Raw genomic sequence first — 17746 nt, forward strand, 5'->3', positions numbered from 1 at the left:
ATATCTTTTTTTTTTCACTCCTTTACTTTCCATTTGTGTGTGTGATTTTCAATGTGCAGTGAGTCTCTTGTGGGCAGCATATGTAAGGGTCTTGTTTTCTTGCCCATTCAGCCACCTTATCTTTTGATTGGAGCATTTAATTCATTTACATTTAAAGTATTGGTTGATAGATTTGTAATTATTGACATTTTATTATTCATTTTTATCTTTTCTTATCTTTTTTTCTTATTAAAGAACTCCCTCTAACATTTCTTGCAATACTGATATGGTGGTGATGAACTCTTAGTTTTTTGTTTTCTGGGAAGCTCTTTATCTGTCCTTCAATTCTAAATGATTGCTTTGTTGAATAAAGTAATCTTGATTGTACATCCTTTTATAACTTTGAATATTTCATATCAATCTCTTCTGGCCTGTAAAATTTCTATTGAGAAATTGGCTGACTATCTTATAAGAGCTCCCTTGTAGGTTACTAACTGCTTTTCTCTTGCTGCTTTTAAGATTCTCTCTTTCTCTTTAGTCTTGACATTTTAATCATAATGTCTTGATGTGAATTTCTTTGGGTTTATCTTGTTTGGGATACTTTGTGCATTCTGGGCTTGTGTGTATCTTTCCTTCACCAGGTTAGTAAAGTTTTTTCATCATTATTTCATCAAATAGGTTTTCTATCCCTTGCTCTCTTCCCCTTCTGATACTCCTATGAGGTGAATGTTGGTATGCTTGATGTAGTCCCAGAGGCTCCTTAATTTATTCTCATTTTTGGAATTATTTTTTCTTGTTGCTGTTCTGATTGGGTGTTCCCTGTTACTTCATCTTCTAAATCACTGATTCGATCCTCTGCTTCACCTAATCTGTTGATTTCTCCTAAGGTATTCTTCATTTAAGTCATTGTATTCCTTATTTCTGACTTGTTCTTTGTATGTTTTCTATCTCCATTCTTATGTTTTCCAACTCTTTGTCAAAATTCTCATGAGTTCATATACTCTTCCCATAAATTTGTTGAGCATTCTTATAACCAGTGTTTTTAACTATGCATTTGGTAGATTGTTTGTCTCTATTTTGTTTAGTTCTGTTTCTGGAGATTTATTCTGCTCTTTCATCTGGGACATATTTCTTTGTCTCCCTATTTTGGCTGCCACCCTGTGTTTTTTTTATGTATTAGGTAAGGCTGCTATGTCTTTTGGTTATACTAGAGTGACCTTATATAGTAGGTGTCCTGTGGGACCCAGTGGCACAGTCTTCTTGGTCATCTCAGCTGAATTCTCCAGGTGTGTCCTTTGTGCGGGTTTGTGTGTACCCTACTGTTGTAGTTGAGACTTGGTTGTTGTTTGCATGTCAATGGGAGGGAATGACCCTAAGACTCATTGGTTGTGAGGACTGGCCGGTGAGGGGCTGACCCTGTGGAGCAGGACCCACTTTAGTGATGCTCTGACGCCTGCTCAATCTGTCCTGTGGGTGTGTTATTTTTGGATCAGCCCCACGTGATACTCAAGCTTGGTCCAAAGCTGACTACTGGGGGTGCCAGGCTAGGGACCTTCTAGGAGGGGCTCTGCTGTAGGCCAAATTCAGCTGCAGCCTATACCCTCCCCAGAGCCACCTGGCAAGAATTACCAAGCAGACCACAGATGATTCTCACACATTCTAGGTATGGAGGTGCCTCAAGAGTCCAAACTGAGAACTAAGACTGGCCGTTGCTGGTGGCAGCAAGATATACAGGGCACGCTGAGGCCAGATGCTGTTTGTTTGGTTTTGTGAGCCTTTGAGAGACTTTAGGAAAGTCTGCAGCATGAGCCAAGACAGGCATTTTGTATGGAAAAGCCACTGGAAGCAGCTTGGGGGGGTCCACAAATTTGGTGGGGCAGGGTCTCAGGTAGTCACCAGGGCAGAGTAAGTGGTGTTAGCCAGGTTGAGGGAGACTCAGATATGGCAGCACCTGTGTTTGCATGCTGGGAGTGGGGAGGGCTTAAAAAAAGAACAATGGATACTGTCAGCATTTCTGTCTGGGAGAAAGCTTCCCCTCCAGCCCTCACCTTGAAGCCAAACAATTCAGTCCCTCCTCATATGTCCTTGGCACCTTTAGAGTTGCTGCCCCAGAGCTGGAGCTCAGAGCAAGCAAGTCCATCAGTTAGTAAATCTGAGTGCACACCCCTTAAGAGGAATGTCTGTGACACCGGCAGCCCTCCATCTAATTCAGTCACTATCTCCACTTGTTTTCACAGCCAGAAATTGTGGGTACTTCTTCCGCAGCACTGGAACCCTGGGCTGGGGAGCTTGGTGTGAAGCCAGAATCCCTTGCTCCTATGGGGAGACCTCTGCAGCCAAGTTATCCCTCTCAATTCTCAACTGCTACATGCGGGTGTTGGACCAGCTCATTCTGCCTCTCTTACCAGCCACAAGATGGTCTTATGTATGTCCCCAGTTGTAGGACTTCTGTTCAGCTAGACTTCAGGCAACTTCCAATGATGGCTGTTCTGTAGTTTCATTGTACTTTTGATGTGGTTGTGAGAGGAGGCAATCACAGCGTTTACCTTCTCCACCATCTTAGCCCAATCAAAACTACATAATTTCTTATGCACAGTTCCAAAAATCCAAAAAAAATCTGTAAGCCATATATCAGTTTAATTGAGTCTCCAAATTAATTTGGTGTCAATATCTGAACTGGCATGAAATTATTTACAGTCATATCACATTTAACATGAATATTTATACATTTTGCTACAGAAATATTAGTATATTTGATTACGTCATACTACCCTATATTTTGCTGGAGATGTTTTATAATATTTGGCATCTTAATCTTCCAAAAATCTAAAAAACTTGAATTTTAAAATACACCTGGTTTCTCAGATTTACATTAAAGGATTATGGACCTATATCACTTACATTATAGTTTGTTGGATGACTAAATGAATTAATGTGTGTAAACAACTTGGAAAAATCATCTGATTCATTGCAAAAGTTCAAAATACATTAATTCTTATATTTATTAATATAATTTTGGCCCAACTATATAGGATATTGATTGCAAATTTAGGGGATTTAGATTTTTATGTCTAGGAAGCTATTGAAGGTTTTTGAAGGAAGGAGTAATATGAACTCATTTTTATAAAAGTAATCTTGATGGTATTATGAATGTTGTTTATTGGGGGTTGGGAGTTTGGGCCCAGACATGCAACAGGGCGAACAATTAGAAACATTTCCTAATAATAATAATTGTGTAAATGAAAGATGATAATGGTGTCAATTAAGAAAATGGCAGTACACATGAGAAAGAGATGACTTCAAGATATATTTATCATATAGAATATGTAAGATATGATGATGTGGAGGGTGAGAAAGAGGGAGCACTAAAAGGCCAATGGCATTTCTATCTTCAGGGACATTATCACATCTGGCAGAAATTGACTTGACAAATGGAAAAATAAGAGTTTAGATAGGTTTACATAGGAGGGAAAATCTGGATTACTAAGAAACACTTGGAAATAGTTAAGTGAAAAAAGCAGAGTGCCGTATTCTATGTGTAATATTTTTTGATTTGTGTTAAAGTTTTGGAAAGAAATATATATATTGGCGCTCATTTATACATGCATTTAAAAAACCCTCTGGAAAGCTATCAAGAAATTAATAACAGTAATTACCTACAGGAGAGACTGGGAAATAAACTTTAACTGCATACATCATAATATATTTAATTTTTGAATTATGTTAATAAAGTTCCTTTTCTAGAATATATTAACTAGCTAAAAATAAGGAAGAACATTCAAAAATATACTTGGGGTTGCCAGCCTATAGTGCTGATGTTTGTCCTTTGGTTCGTTAATTTATTTATACATCATGACCAAATGGGATTTATTCATGCTTCCTGATTTGAAACTTTATTATCAAGCTATAGTAAAGAAAACAGTATGGTACTGGCAACATAAAAACAGACACATAGATCAATGGGATAAATTAGAGAGTGTAGAAATAAACTATGCTTAACATATGACAAAGGAAGCAAGAATATTCAATGAGGAATAGACAGTCTCTTCAATAAATGGTGTTGGGAAAACTAGACAGACACATGAAAAAAATGAGAGTAGACCACTCTCTTACACCACATACAAAAATAACCGTAAAATGAATTGGAGACTTAAATGGAATACCTGAAATCATAAAACTCATGGAAGAAAACACAGGCAGTAAACCTTAATATTTTTGGGGGATTTGTCTCCCCAGTCAAAGGCAACAAAAGCAAAAGTAAACAAATGAGTCTATGTTAACTTCAAAAGCTTTTACACAGTGAAGAAAACCATCAACGAGACAAGAATAGTAGGAGATATTTGCAAATAATATGTCTGACATGGTGTTAATATCTAAAATATATAAAGAATTCATAAAACTCAACATCAGAAAAACAAATAATCCAATTTAAAAATGGGCATAGGACTGGAATTGATATTTCTCCAAGACCACATGCAGATGACCAAAAAAACACATGAAAAGATGCTCAACATCAGTAATCGTCAGGACAATGCAAATGAAAACTACAATGAGAAATCACCTCACACCTAGCAGAATGGCTATTATCAAACGGAAAATAACCAGTGTAGATGAGGATGTGGAAAAAAGGGAATCCTCATGCACTGTTGATGGGATTGTAAACTAGTTCAGCCACTATGGAAAACAGTATGGAGTTTCTTCAAAAAATAAAAATAAATAGAAATACCATACAACACAGAAATTCCACTTCTGAGTACATATATAAAAAATGAGGGGTGAAAAAAAATGGTGTAGATGATACAGGCTCTGTTCATCTCTCTGGCGACCAGATCAAAGTTGTGACAGAAACAAGGAGCAAACAGCAAGGAAAAATCATATGGGATCTAGATGAACAAGCCATACAACTAGGGAGAAATCTAAGAAATCTCCCTGCAACAGTAGAAGGTAGGACAGACCAAGGATGCGAGGCTGACCTCTTTTGAGCAGCTGAGTGGGACAGAGGTCATAGCAGCAGCAGCTGGCAGCTGCAGATGCTTCTTGAAGGGGCTGTGTCTGTGAGCAGACTTTCACGGTGACAGATCTGCTCTCTCTGAACACCAGTGCTGGTTTGGCTGCGCAGGAGGCATCAGAGACTTACAGGGGGACACTAAGTAGTCAGAGTGAAGGCCAAAGTGCAACTTGCTCTGTACAGAAGTGCCAGTGGTATTCATAGTTCCTCTGTTGAGCCCTTCCCTCACACCAGTGTCCCAGACTCAGTGCCACTGTAGTGGAGACATCATGAAACTGGATAACAGGTCGCTCCACCCAGAGGAGTCCCTGAAACTCTGCCTGCCCCAACTCACAGCTCCACCCAATCCACATCCAGTTGTATCCTCGGCGAATCAGGTGCTCCTTGCTGAGCAATGCCTAGACTCACACTGGTGGCAGCTGATCTTGGTTTCTGGTATAGTTTTTTGAGGCAACTATAACAACAGCACCTGTGGATTGCTTACTCTATCTTAACAGGTAGCCCTGGAGGTTTACAAGCTTGGGCTAAATTTGACCTGCAGCTCAACCCTTCTCAGGACTGTGCCACTGGACACCTACTACACAAATCTTCACTAATAAGACCGGGAGACTTAGGAGCTTTGCTTAGTACATACAAACTGACACAGAAAGGGAGACAAAATGGGAAGACAGAGAAGCAGAAACATATGAAAGAACAGAACAGAGATCCAGATATAATGGAGTCAAGCAGTATAACAGATGCAGTGTACAAAACACTAGCTATAAAGATACTCGATGAACTTATGGAAAGTGAAGATGAATTCAGTGAGAACTTCAAGAAAGAAATTTAAAAAACACATAAAAATGGAAATGGAAATTTTAAAAGTGAACCAGTCAGAAATGAAGAACACATTATCTGAGATGAAGAGTATATTACAAAGAATCAACAGAGAGGATAAAGAGGATCGAACCACTGATATAGAGGATGAGGAAACCAAGGACACTTAATTAGAATACCAAGAAAAAAGAAGCCAAGACTATAATAATAATAATAATAATAATAATTTAAGGAGCTTATAGGACACTATTAAACATAAAATATCCATGTTGTAAGGGTACCTAAAGGAAAACAATAAGTTTAAGAGATATTTGAAGAAATAATGATGGAAAACTTCCCTCACTTATTGAAGGAAATAGGCATACAACTCCAGGAAGCTCAGAGTCCCAAGAAAGAGTGATCCAAAGAGCTCCACACCAAGACACAACATAATTAAAATGCAGCAAGAGAAAAGCAGTTAGGGAACTCTCATAAGACTGGCAGCTGATTTCTCAAAAGAAACCATGCAAGACAGAAAGGCTAGGCACAAAATATTCAATGTGATGAATTCCAAGATTTACAACCAAGAATATTTTATCCAACATAGCTATCATTTAGAATCAAATGACAGATAAAGAGCTTCCCAGGACAAAAATAAGCTAAAGGAATTTAACACCACCAAGCCAGTATTACAGAAAATATTGGAGGGACTTCTTTAAGAAGGAAAAACATGTATCATAAACAGGAATAAAGAATGGTAATAACTACATTCCTATCAACAAGTACCTCAAATGGAAAAGAATTCAGTGCTCCAACCGAAAGATATAATGGCTGAATGGATAAGAACACAAGACCCCTACACATGCTGCCTACCAGAGACTCACTTCAGATTAAGAAACATACACAGACTCTGAATGAAATGGGTCAGATGTAGAAAAACAAATATCACATGATTTCACATGCATGTGGAATCTAAAGAACAAAATAAACAACAACAACAAAAACAACGACAACAACAAAAGGAGAAATAATCTCATAGATACAGAGAGATACTAGATGGGATGGGGCTTGGGGGGGACAAAAATAAGGCAAAAGGATTAAGAGGTACAAATGGATAGTTGCAGAATAGACATGGAGATGTAGAGTGTAGCATGGGGAAGATGGTTAATAATGTTGTAATAAATATTTAAGCCAGAAGAGGGGTACTAGATTTGCTAGTTATCTCTGATCACTATGCCGTACAACTGAAACTGGTATATTATTGTATACCAAATATAAGTGAAAAATATCTCACTGAATTATACAATGTAAATATAGGCAACATATTTTCTATTATAGTTCAGTAAAGACAAAAAAATGAAAACACTAATTTGAAAAGATGGATGCACTTCTATGTACATTGTTTACGGTAGTCAAGATATGGAAGAAAGCTCAGTGTCCATGGTAGAGAAATATGTGTATATACACACACAATGGAATATCGCTCAGCCATAAAAAAAAAATGAAATTTGCCATTTGCAACAACATGGATGGACCTGGAGAGTGTTATGTTAATTGAAATAAGTTGGATAGAGAAAGACAAATACCATATGATTTAATGAATCTAAAAAATAAAACAAATGAACAAACAAAATGAGTGAGAGACAAACTCATAAATACAGAGAACCAATTCACAATTGTTTGAGAGGAGGAGAAGAGGAAGGAGATGGGCAGAAAAGAAGGGGATTAAGATGTACAAACTTCCAGTTATAAAATAAGCCATAGGGATGTAATGTACAACATAGGGAATATCATCTATATTGTAATAACTATGTAAAGTGATAGATGATTATTAGATATTATGGTGATCACTTCATAATGTATATAAATATTGAATCACTGTTATAAACCTGAAACTAATATTATATTTAAACTATAATTAAATTTTAAAAAGAAAGCAAAATGTGACTAGTCTGATTTGAAATATGATGTAAGTGCAATGTACACACTGATTTTGCATATGAAAAATGTGAAATATCTTTATAATTTTATATTGAATACATGTCAAAATGAAAATATTTGAATATATCACATTAAATATTAAAATTGAATTTTTGTCTTAAATTGTATATCTTAACCATCTATATTAAAACTTGTTTTTATTTTTGTATTTTTATTGAGATATAATTCACATACAATAAAATTCACTTTTTAAAAATGTGTAATTCAGTGAGTTTTAGTAAATTCACAAAGTTGTGTAACTATCAACACAATTGAATCTAGAACATTTTTATCACTCTCAAAAGAAACCCCATACCCATTATTTATCACTCCCCATTCCTTCCTATCCCAAGGCCCTGGAAACGACTAATTTACTTTCTGTCTGTATAGATTTGCCTATTCTGGACATTTCATATAAATAGGGTCATTATAATATATGGCCTTTTATGACCGGCTTCTTTTAGTTAGCATAACATTTTCATGTTTCATCCATGTTGTAGCATATACTTCACTTCTTTTAATGGCTGAATATCATTCCATTGTATGGATATACAAGTTTTTATTTATCCACTTATAACTTGATGGACATTTGATTTCTCTCCACTTTTTAACTATTATGAATAATGCTGCTATGAATAATTGTGTACAACATTTTGTGTGGACATATGTTTTATTTCTCTTGGCTATATAAGTAGGAGTGTCATCGCAGAATTATACAGTAATTCTGTTTATCTTTTTGAGAAATTGCCAGGCTCTTCAATGGTGGCTGTACCTTTTTTACATTCTCACCAGCAATATATGAGGGTTTCAATTTCTTCACATACTTGTCGATACTTGATATTTTCTGTCTTTTTGACTGTAGAGATCCTAGAGAATGTGAAGTGATATCTCCTTGTGTTTTTGATTTGCATTTCCCTGGTGACTAATGATGCTGAGTATCTTCATATTTATTGGCTATTTGTATATCTTTTTTGAGAAATGTCTATTATAATCTTTGGCTATTTTTAGTTGTTGTTTTTCTTTTTATTGTTGAGTTGTAAAAATTATTTATATATTCTGGATACTCTGGAGAGTTTATAAGATATATACTTATCAGTATGAATATATACATATCAGATACATGATTTACAAATATCATCTCCTATTATATGGGTTCCATTTTCACTCTCTTGATAGTGTCATTTGAAGCACAAAAGTTTTCATTATGATGAAGTCAAATTTATTTATTTTATTTTGTTGCTTGTGCTTTTGAAATAATTTCTTAATATCTAATATTCAGTTAAGGTAGTGACTTTCAAAGCATGGATTGAGAGACATTGTAGATGGTCAAAATCAATTTAGTGGGTCATGACTAGCATTTTTTAAATATATAAAATAGTTTCTCACAGAGTAAAGTTAAATATTTTTTTCTAACATTTGTTTCATGCATATACAATATGTATAGGAACTGTATATACTACATTGTGTGTGTATGTACTTGGTCATGATGTAAAGTGTATTTCTTATTATAGGGTTGTGATAAGAAATGTTTTAAGGACACCACTTTAAGGTATGGGGCCATGTCCAATGGCACTATGAGAAATAAATCAATGCTGATTAAGCCTTCATCCCTGGCCTTTGGTAGTTACTTTCTCCCTCAGGATGTATCAGCAAGGATGGGGAAAGTAAGTCATACTCATTGAAGGACATCTAGGCCTCATGGACATAATTTACCAATCATGGGCATGAAAGCTACAAATTCCATTTGACAGATAGGCTTTTTTTTGACAGATAGGCATTGTGAGGGCAATGAGAGAGGCCAGAAAAAAATCCGGCAGAAGCTAGGATCACCAGGCCCTCCTCATAGTGACACCATTAATCCCCAATTGTTAGCTCTACTCCAGGCCAAAATCTAGGCTAAATTCTGATTTAAGGAAGTAGAATTTAAGCAGTTCTCACCCAATTGCCTGAGTTTCAACCTTCGCCACTCCCCTGTTTGCTATTATTCCACCTTGATCTTGGGCCCCAGGACCCGAGGCCTTCCTTTAAAATCAGCTATCTGCCCACTCCTACTCCTTACACCTGTAGTGGGGATTTGTCTCCCTCTACCAGCCATCTTCCTCCAGTGGGAAAATCTTATTCTAAATCCGAGCCCCACCCAACCATTAAATTTGGCTGCAGGGAAGCACACCAGATTCAGACTTGTTCCAAGAAATGACAGGGGACCTTTCTCTGAGCCAACACATTCCCTGAAATCAAGAAACATCCTGAGCCTCTGTCTCCTTTGTGTCTCCCTATTAGATTTACTTTAACATTTGACAGAGACCTTCAACCTTGGCTTTTGGCTTTGGGTGTGTGAATTCTACTTTCAAGATGATTGCCTTTGCTGTTTCTCAGGGAGTCCCCTGATGACTTCTGGTCCACTGAAGTTTCACTATCTTTCCAGTCCCATTTGAAGTTGGTTCTTTCTAGGGATTTGGGATGGAACGGGGCATACTGGAATGTGTATTTATTTAACCTGTTATTTTGAGCGAACCCTTAACACTGATTATCTCTTTAAATTTAAATACTTTACTTTTAATAAGTCATATATTCAGCAAATTTCAGCAAAAAAAAAGTTTAGAGTAAATAAAAATCTCCTCTCCCCCAACCCCCCAGATTCCTTTACAGGAGGCAATCAATTTCAATTGTTTTGTACTTTTCTAGTTATTTTATGTGTATACAGATAAACACGCATACACGTTCTTTTCCCCTTACAAAGACTGCATACTATACATGTAATTTCACTGTGATATACATATATATTTTTTAAATTTTATTTTATTAGTTTCAAGCATATAGTACATTGGTTAGACATTTATATAGTTTATAAAACGATCCCTCTGATTGCTCTTTTTCTCCTCTGGCTTTCCACTTAGCCATTACATTAGTGCTAACTGCAATCCCTATGCCATGCTCCCATCCCTGTGACCATCTATCAACTACTAATTTGTACTTTTTAACCATTCACCCCATTCTCCCAACCCCACAATCCTCCGCCCCTCTGGCTGTCATCAGATTGTCTTCCATATTCGTGAGTCTGTTTTTGATTAGTCTCTTCTTTTTGTTCCTTAGATTCCACATATAAGTGAAATCATATGGCATTTATCTTTTTTTTGTCTGACTTATTCACTCGGCATAATATATCTTAGAGTTTATCCATTATTGGAATGTAAAGAGCTTGTTAAAAATTTCTCATTATTTTTGTATTTACTTTTAAAATGTATATAGTATAAAAATCACTTTTTGTTGTACAGTTTTATGAGTCTTGACAAATGCACACAGTGGTAGAATATACCACTACAATCATGATACAGAAGAATCTCATCATTCCAAAAATTTCTTCATGCTACACTTTGTAGTTAGTACTACCCCAGTCTCTGATAACAACTGATTTGCTTTCTGTCTCTGTAGCTGTGTGCTTTCCAAAAGGTCTCATCTTTTATTAATAGTTACAAAGTATTTTATTATATGGATAGACCATACAATAGAATTTATTTAGCCAGTCTCCGACTGATGGACATTTCAATTGTTAATCAATATTTTGCTTCAAAGGCTATCAGATACTGAGCACTTACTCTGTGCCAGGTACTCTTAATTAATTTCTACATATAACCCTCCCAATAATCTTACAAGGTATCCCCATTTATCTCCCTTTTCTGAAAAAGAAACCATAGCTCAGAGAAGTTAAATAACTTATTCAAGATCACACAGCTAATAAATAGCAGAGACAGAATTCAAACTCAATACTATCACATCCAAACACTGAAAAATACGTAGGGCTAGAACTATCATTTTTCCAATATAAATAATATTTAAATGTAATATTTTTTTCTATTTTTTGATGGGAATTATCGATACGCTATTATTAACTAAAGTCTATAGTTTACATTTGGGTTCACTCTTGAGTTACATTCAATACGTTTGGACAAATATATAATAACATAATTCATAATTCCACGATTGCAGTATCTTGCAAAGTAGTTTCACTGCCTTAAAAATCACCAGTGCTCTCCCTGAAGCCTTTTCTGCTCCCGAAGGCCTGACAACTATTGCTCTTTTTACTCTTCCCATAGATTTGCCTTTTCCAAAATGTCATACTGTTGGAATAATACATCATGTAGATTTTTCAGACTACATTCACTTGAAATATGCACTTAAGTTTCTTCCATGTCTTTTTGTAGCTTGATAACTCATTTATTTTATTCCTAAATAATATTTGATTATATATATATGCCACAGGTTGTTTATCCATTCACCCATTGATGTATATCTTGGCTTCTTCCAAGTTTCGGCAATTACGAATAAAGCTGCAGTAAACATCTGTGTATAGGTTTTTGTGTGGATGTAACTTTTCAACTCATTTGGGTAAATACAGAAGTGCACAACTACTGAGTCATATGGTAAGAGTATGTTTATTTTTGCAAGAACTGCCAGACTATTTTAGCTGTATCATTTTGGCTATATCATTTTGCATTCCCACCAACAATGAATTAGAGTTCCTATTGCTCCACATCCTCATCAGTGTTTGATGTTGTATTTGGGATTTTAGCCATTCTAACAGGTGTGTGGTGGTATTCCATTTTTGTTGTAATTTGTAATTCTCTCATGACATATGATATTTAGCATCTTTTCAAATGCTTATTGTATACCTTCTTTGGTGAAGTGTCTGATCAGTTCTTTCCCCCATTTTTTAATTGGCTTATTCCTTTTTTATTGCTAAGTTTTAAGAGTTCTTTATCTATTTTGGAAACCAGAATATTATCAGATATATGTTTTACAAAGATTTTCTCCCAGTCAATGGCTTGTTTTTAATTCTCTTAAGAGTATTTTCCATTGAGCAGAAGCTTTTCATTTTAATAAAGTCCAACTTATCTTTTATTTTCATGGGTTGTGTTTTTAGTTTTATATCTAATACATCATTGCCAAACTCAAGGTTACTTAAATATTTCTGATGCTATCTTCTAGGAATTATATAGTTTTGCATTTTACACACATGGACATTATCTTTTTGAGTTAGTTTTTGTGAAAGGTTTAGATCTATGTCTAGATTCAGGTTTTTTTTTTATGTGTGGAAGTTCAGTTGTTCCAGTACCATTTAAAAAAAGACAACCCCTTTTTCCATTTAATTGCCTTTGCTCCTTGGTCAAAGATCATTTGACTATATTTGTGTGGTTCTGTTGCTGGGCTCTTTATTCTATTCCATTCTCTTACTCATTTATTCTTTTTATATACAAATATGATTAGTTTTCTTTCTTATCTAAAATACCTTTTATTTTTTCAATTACTGTTGACATATAGTATTATATTAGTTTCGGGTGTACAACACAGTGATCATAAATGTACATAACCTATAAAGTGATCACCCTGACAAATCCAGCACTCACCTGATTGTATATAGCTATTATAATCTTGCTGACTATATTCCCCATGCTATACTCCACATCCCCATGACCAACCTGCAACCATCAATTTGTACCTCCCAATCCACCCAACCTGTCCTCCCAAATCTCTTCCCCAATCCAGCAACCACCAAAATACTCTCTGCATCTATGCACCTTCCTCTGCTCTCCTCCTTCACCTATCCTGCTATCCAGATACCACATATAAGTAAAATCACATGACATCTGTCTTTCTCCACCTGACATACTGCACCCAGCATGATACCCTCTTGATCCATCGATATCATTGCAGATGGGAGATCTTTTCCATGGCCAAGCAATGTTTTATTGTATATATACACACCACCTCTTCTTCATCTATTCATCTACTAATGAAAACCCAGGTTGCCTCCATATTTTGACTATTGTAAATAATGCTGCAGTGGACACACAGATGCACATTTCCTTCAAAGTAGTGTTTTGGGTTTCTTGGGATCAATACTCACAAATGGGATTGCTGGGTCTTTCTTTGTCTTTTGATACGGGCCTTGTTTTAAATTCTATTTTGTATGGTATAAGTATTGCTACCCCAGCTTTTTGTAATTTCTATTTTCTTGAAATATCCTTTTCCCATTCCTTTACTTTAAGTCTGTGTGTGTCCTTCCATCTGAACTGAATCTCTTTTAAGCAACATATGTAAGGGTATTGTTTTCTTATACACTCAGCCACCCTATCTTTTGATTGGAGCATTTAATCCATTTATATTTCAAGTAACTGTTGATAGATATGTTGTTATTGCAATTTTATTATTCATATATATATTTTTCTGCTGCTGCTTCATAAAGAAGTCCCTTTAACATATTTTGAAATACCGGTTTGGTGGTGATGAACTCCTTTAGCTTTTTCTTGTCTGGGGAGCACTTTATCTGTCCTTAGATTCTAAACGACAACTGCTCTGGGTAGAGTAATCTTGGTTGTAGGTTGTTCCTTTTCATCATTTTGAATATTTCCTGCCAATCCCTTCTGACCTGCAAAGTTTTTGTGGAGAAATTGGCTGACAGTCTTATGGGAACTCTCTTGTAGGTAACTAACTTCTTTTCTCTTGCTGAGTTTAAGATTTTGTCTCTCTTTGTCATTAATCTTTGACATTTTAATTATGATGTGTCTTAGTATGGACCCCTTCAAGTTCGTCTTGTTTGGTACTCCCTGTACTTCCTGTGATTGTATGTCTATTTCCTTCACTAAGTTAGGAAAGTTTTTTTTTTCATTTTTTTTTTCAAAGAGGTTTTCAATCCCTTGTTTTCTCTTTTTCTAATATCTCAATGAGACAAATGTTAGTACACTTGATGTTGTCCTAGAGGCCCTTAAACTGCCCTAATTTTTTGAATTACTTTTACTTTTTTTGGCCTAAATTGGGTGTTTCCTGCTACCTTATGTTCCAAATTGCTGATTCAATCATCTGCTTCCTCTAATCTATGGTTGATTCTCTCTGATGTATTCTTCATTTTAGTTATTATATTCTTTATTTCTAATTGGTTCTTTTAAATAGTTTTTATCTTTATTTTGATGTGTCCTACCTCTTTGTTGACATTCTCACAGAGATCACTGAGCATCCTTATAACCAATGTTTTGAACTCTACATCTAATAGATTACTTGTCTCCATTTTGTTTAGTTCTTTTTCTGGAGCTTTGTTCTGTTCTTTCATTTGGGGCATGTTCTTTGTCTCCCTATTTTGGCTGACTCTCTGTGTTTGTTTCTATTTATTAGGCAAAATAGCTATGTTTCCCAGTCTTAGTAAGATGGTCTTATTTAGTAGGTATTCTGTTGATCCCAGTGGCATATTCTCCCTGGTCACCTGAACTGGATGCTCCGGGTGTGTCCTTTGTGTGGGTTGTGTGTGCCCTTTTGATGTAGTTGAGACTTGGTTGCTGTTTGCATGTCAGTGGGAGGGATTAACCCTTGGGCTGATTGGTCATGAAGACTGGCATGACTACAGTAGGGGAGCCGTTGAGCAGGGGTTGACCCAACAGAGCAGGATTTGCTTTAGCAGGACTCTGGTGCCTGCCCAGTCTTCCCTTTGGCTATGTCATTTGTGGAGCTGTGTAGGTGACACTCTGGTGTGTTTTGAAGCTAGCTACCAGGTGTGTTGCTTCTGGAGCCTCTTAGGAGGGGCTGCATTAAAGACCAAAGTTAACCATCCACTGCGCCTTAACTGGGGCCACTTGGTATGAGTTACAACGTTGTCATTAGATGGTTACCACTTGCTGTGGACTTAGAGGTGCCTAGGAGAGGCTAAACTGCGGACTGAGGCTGGCTCCTGATAATGCTGGGCTCAGGGCTGCTTAGCAAGAAGTATGGGGCACACTGAGGCCAGATGCTGATTGTTTGGGACTTGCAAATCTTTGAGAGATTTTAGGAAAGCCTACAACAGGAGCTAAGACAAGCCATTTGTTTGGAAAAGTCACTGGAAGCAGCTCAGTGAGCCTGAAAGTTGGGTGAGACCAGGTTGCAGGGAGTCACCAGAGCAGGGCAAACATTTTTAGCCAAGTTGATGGAGATTCAGATGTGGAAGCTGCCTCTGTATGTGCATTTGCTTGGGGGAGGGTTCAACAAAGACACAATGGACACTGGCTGCACTTCTGTCTTGGAGAAAGCTTCCCCTCTAGCCTTTGCCCTGAAGCCAGACAATTCAGTTTCTCCTTGTATGTCCTTGGCACTTATCTAGCTGCTGCTCCAGTGCTGGAGCTCAGAGTGAATGAATCTTATGGTGGTCACAGCTAGATGTGGAGACTTCTCATCCTGGCTCTGGGCTGAAGAGCCTGGTGTGGGGCTAGGATCCCTTGCTCCTCAGGGGTGACTCCTGTAGCTAAGACATCTCTCCCAATTTTTAACCACCACAGGTGAATGTGGAACCAGTTCGTCTGTGTCTCCTCCCCTCCTACTAATATCAATGTGGTTGCTTCTGTATATCATTAATTATAGGACTTCTGTTCAGCTAGATTTCAGGTGATTCTCAATGATGGTCATTCTGTAGTTTAGTCATAGTGTTGATATAGTCATGAGAGGAGACAAGCACAACATTTACCTATTCCAGCATCTTAACTGAACTCTCTTACTCATCTATTCTTTTACCAACATGACACTTCTTGATTACTGTATCTTTGTAATAATTCTTGAGGTCAGATAGTGTTCATTTTCTGAAATTTTTCTCCCTCAAATTTGTGTTAGCTATACAAAGTTTTTTTATTTTTCCACATAAACTTAAAATCAGTTTGTCAATATCCACAGAATAACTTGCTAGGATTTTGTTTCGGAGTGTGTAGAATCTATATATGAAATTAGAAGAAACTAACACTTTCACAATATTGAGACTTTCTGTATAAGGACATGGAATATCTTTTCATTTATATAGATCTTTAATTTCTTTTATGAGAGATTTATAGTTTTTGCTATATAGATCTTATATACATTTCCATAAATGTATACATAAGTATTTTTATGTTAATGTAAATAACATTGCATTTTAAATTTGAAATTCTGATTGTTCCTCAATGGTGTATAAGAGTTTGTATTTTGTATATTAACGTTTTATCCTGCAAATTTGTTATGTATGTACATATGTATGTATGTGTGTATGTATGTATGTATGTATTTTGACATTGATTAATGAAATCTGGTAAATTTCAGTTGTGCATTTTGTTTTATTTATTTATTTTTTAAATAAAGTTTATTTGGGTAACATTGGTTAATGCAATTATATCATTTTTAGATGGATATTATAATTTGACTTATGTATATTCTATTGTGTGTTTACCACCCAAAGTCCATTTTCCTTCAGCTACCATATATTTGATCCCCTTTACCCACTTCTCCCTCCCTTTACACTCCTATATTTGACCCCCTTTAACCATCTACCTCCCCCTTCCTCCACCAACCTCTACCCTCTGGTAACCACTAGTCTATAATCCATGTCCATGAGTCTCTGCTTGTGTGTCCTGTTCATTTGTTGTTTTTAGGTTTATATCCCGCATATAAGTGATATAATGTGATTTTCAACTTTTTATGTCTGGCTTATTTCACTTACCATGATTATCTCGAGGTCCATCCATGTTGTCACAGATGGCAATATTTCATCTATTCTTATGGCTGAGTAATATTCCATTGTATATATGTACCACCGCTTCTTTATCCAATCATTTATCATAGGACACGTTGGTTGCTTCCATGTCCTGGCTACTGTGAATAATGCTGCTATGAACATTGATGTACAAATATCTTTTTGGATATGGGTTTTCAAGTCTTTGGGGTAAATATGCAGTAGAAAGATTGCTGGATCACATGGTAGATCAATTCTTAGTTTTTTGTGGAACCTCCATACTGTTTTCCATAGTGGTGGTACCAATTAGCAGTCCCACCAGCCAATGTATGAGGGTTCCTTTTTCTCCATATCCTATCCAATATTTGTTATTTTATATTAGTCCTGTTGATTATAACTATTCTAACAGGTGTGAGATGTTATCTCGTTGTGGTTTTTATTTGAATTTCCCTAATAGCTGGTCATGTTAAGCATCTTTTCATACGTTT

Source organism: Rousettus aegyptiacus, unplaced genomic scaffold (genome assembly GCF_014176215.1).
Source record: "Rousettus aegyptiacus isolate mRouAeg1 unplaced genomic scaffold, mRouAeg1.p scaffold_m13_p_9, whole genome shotgun sequence".
In the NCBI taxonomy this organism is placed as follows: Eukaryota; Metazoa; Chordata; class Mammalia; order Chiroptera; family Pteropodidae; genus Rousettus; species Rousettus aegyptiacus.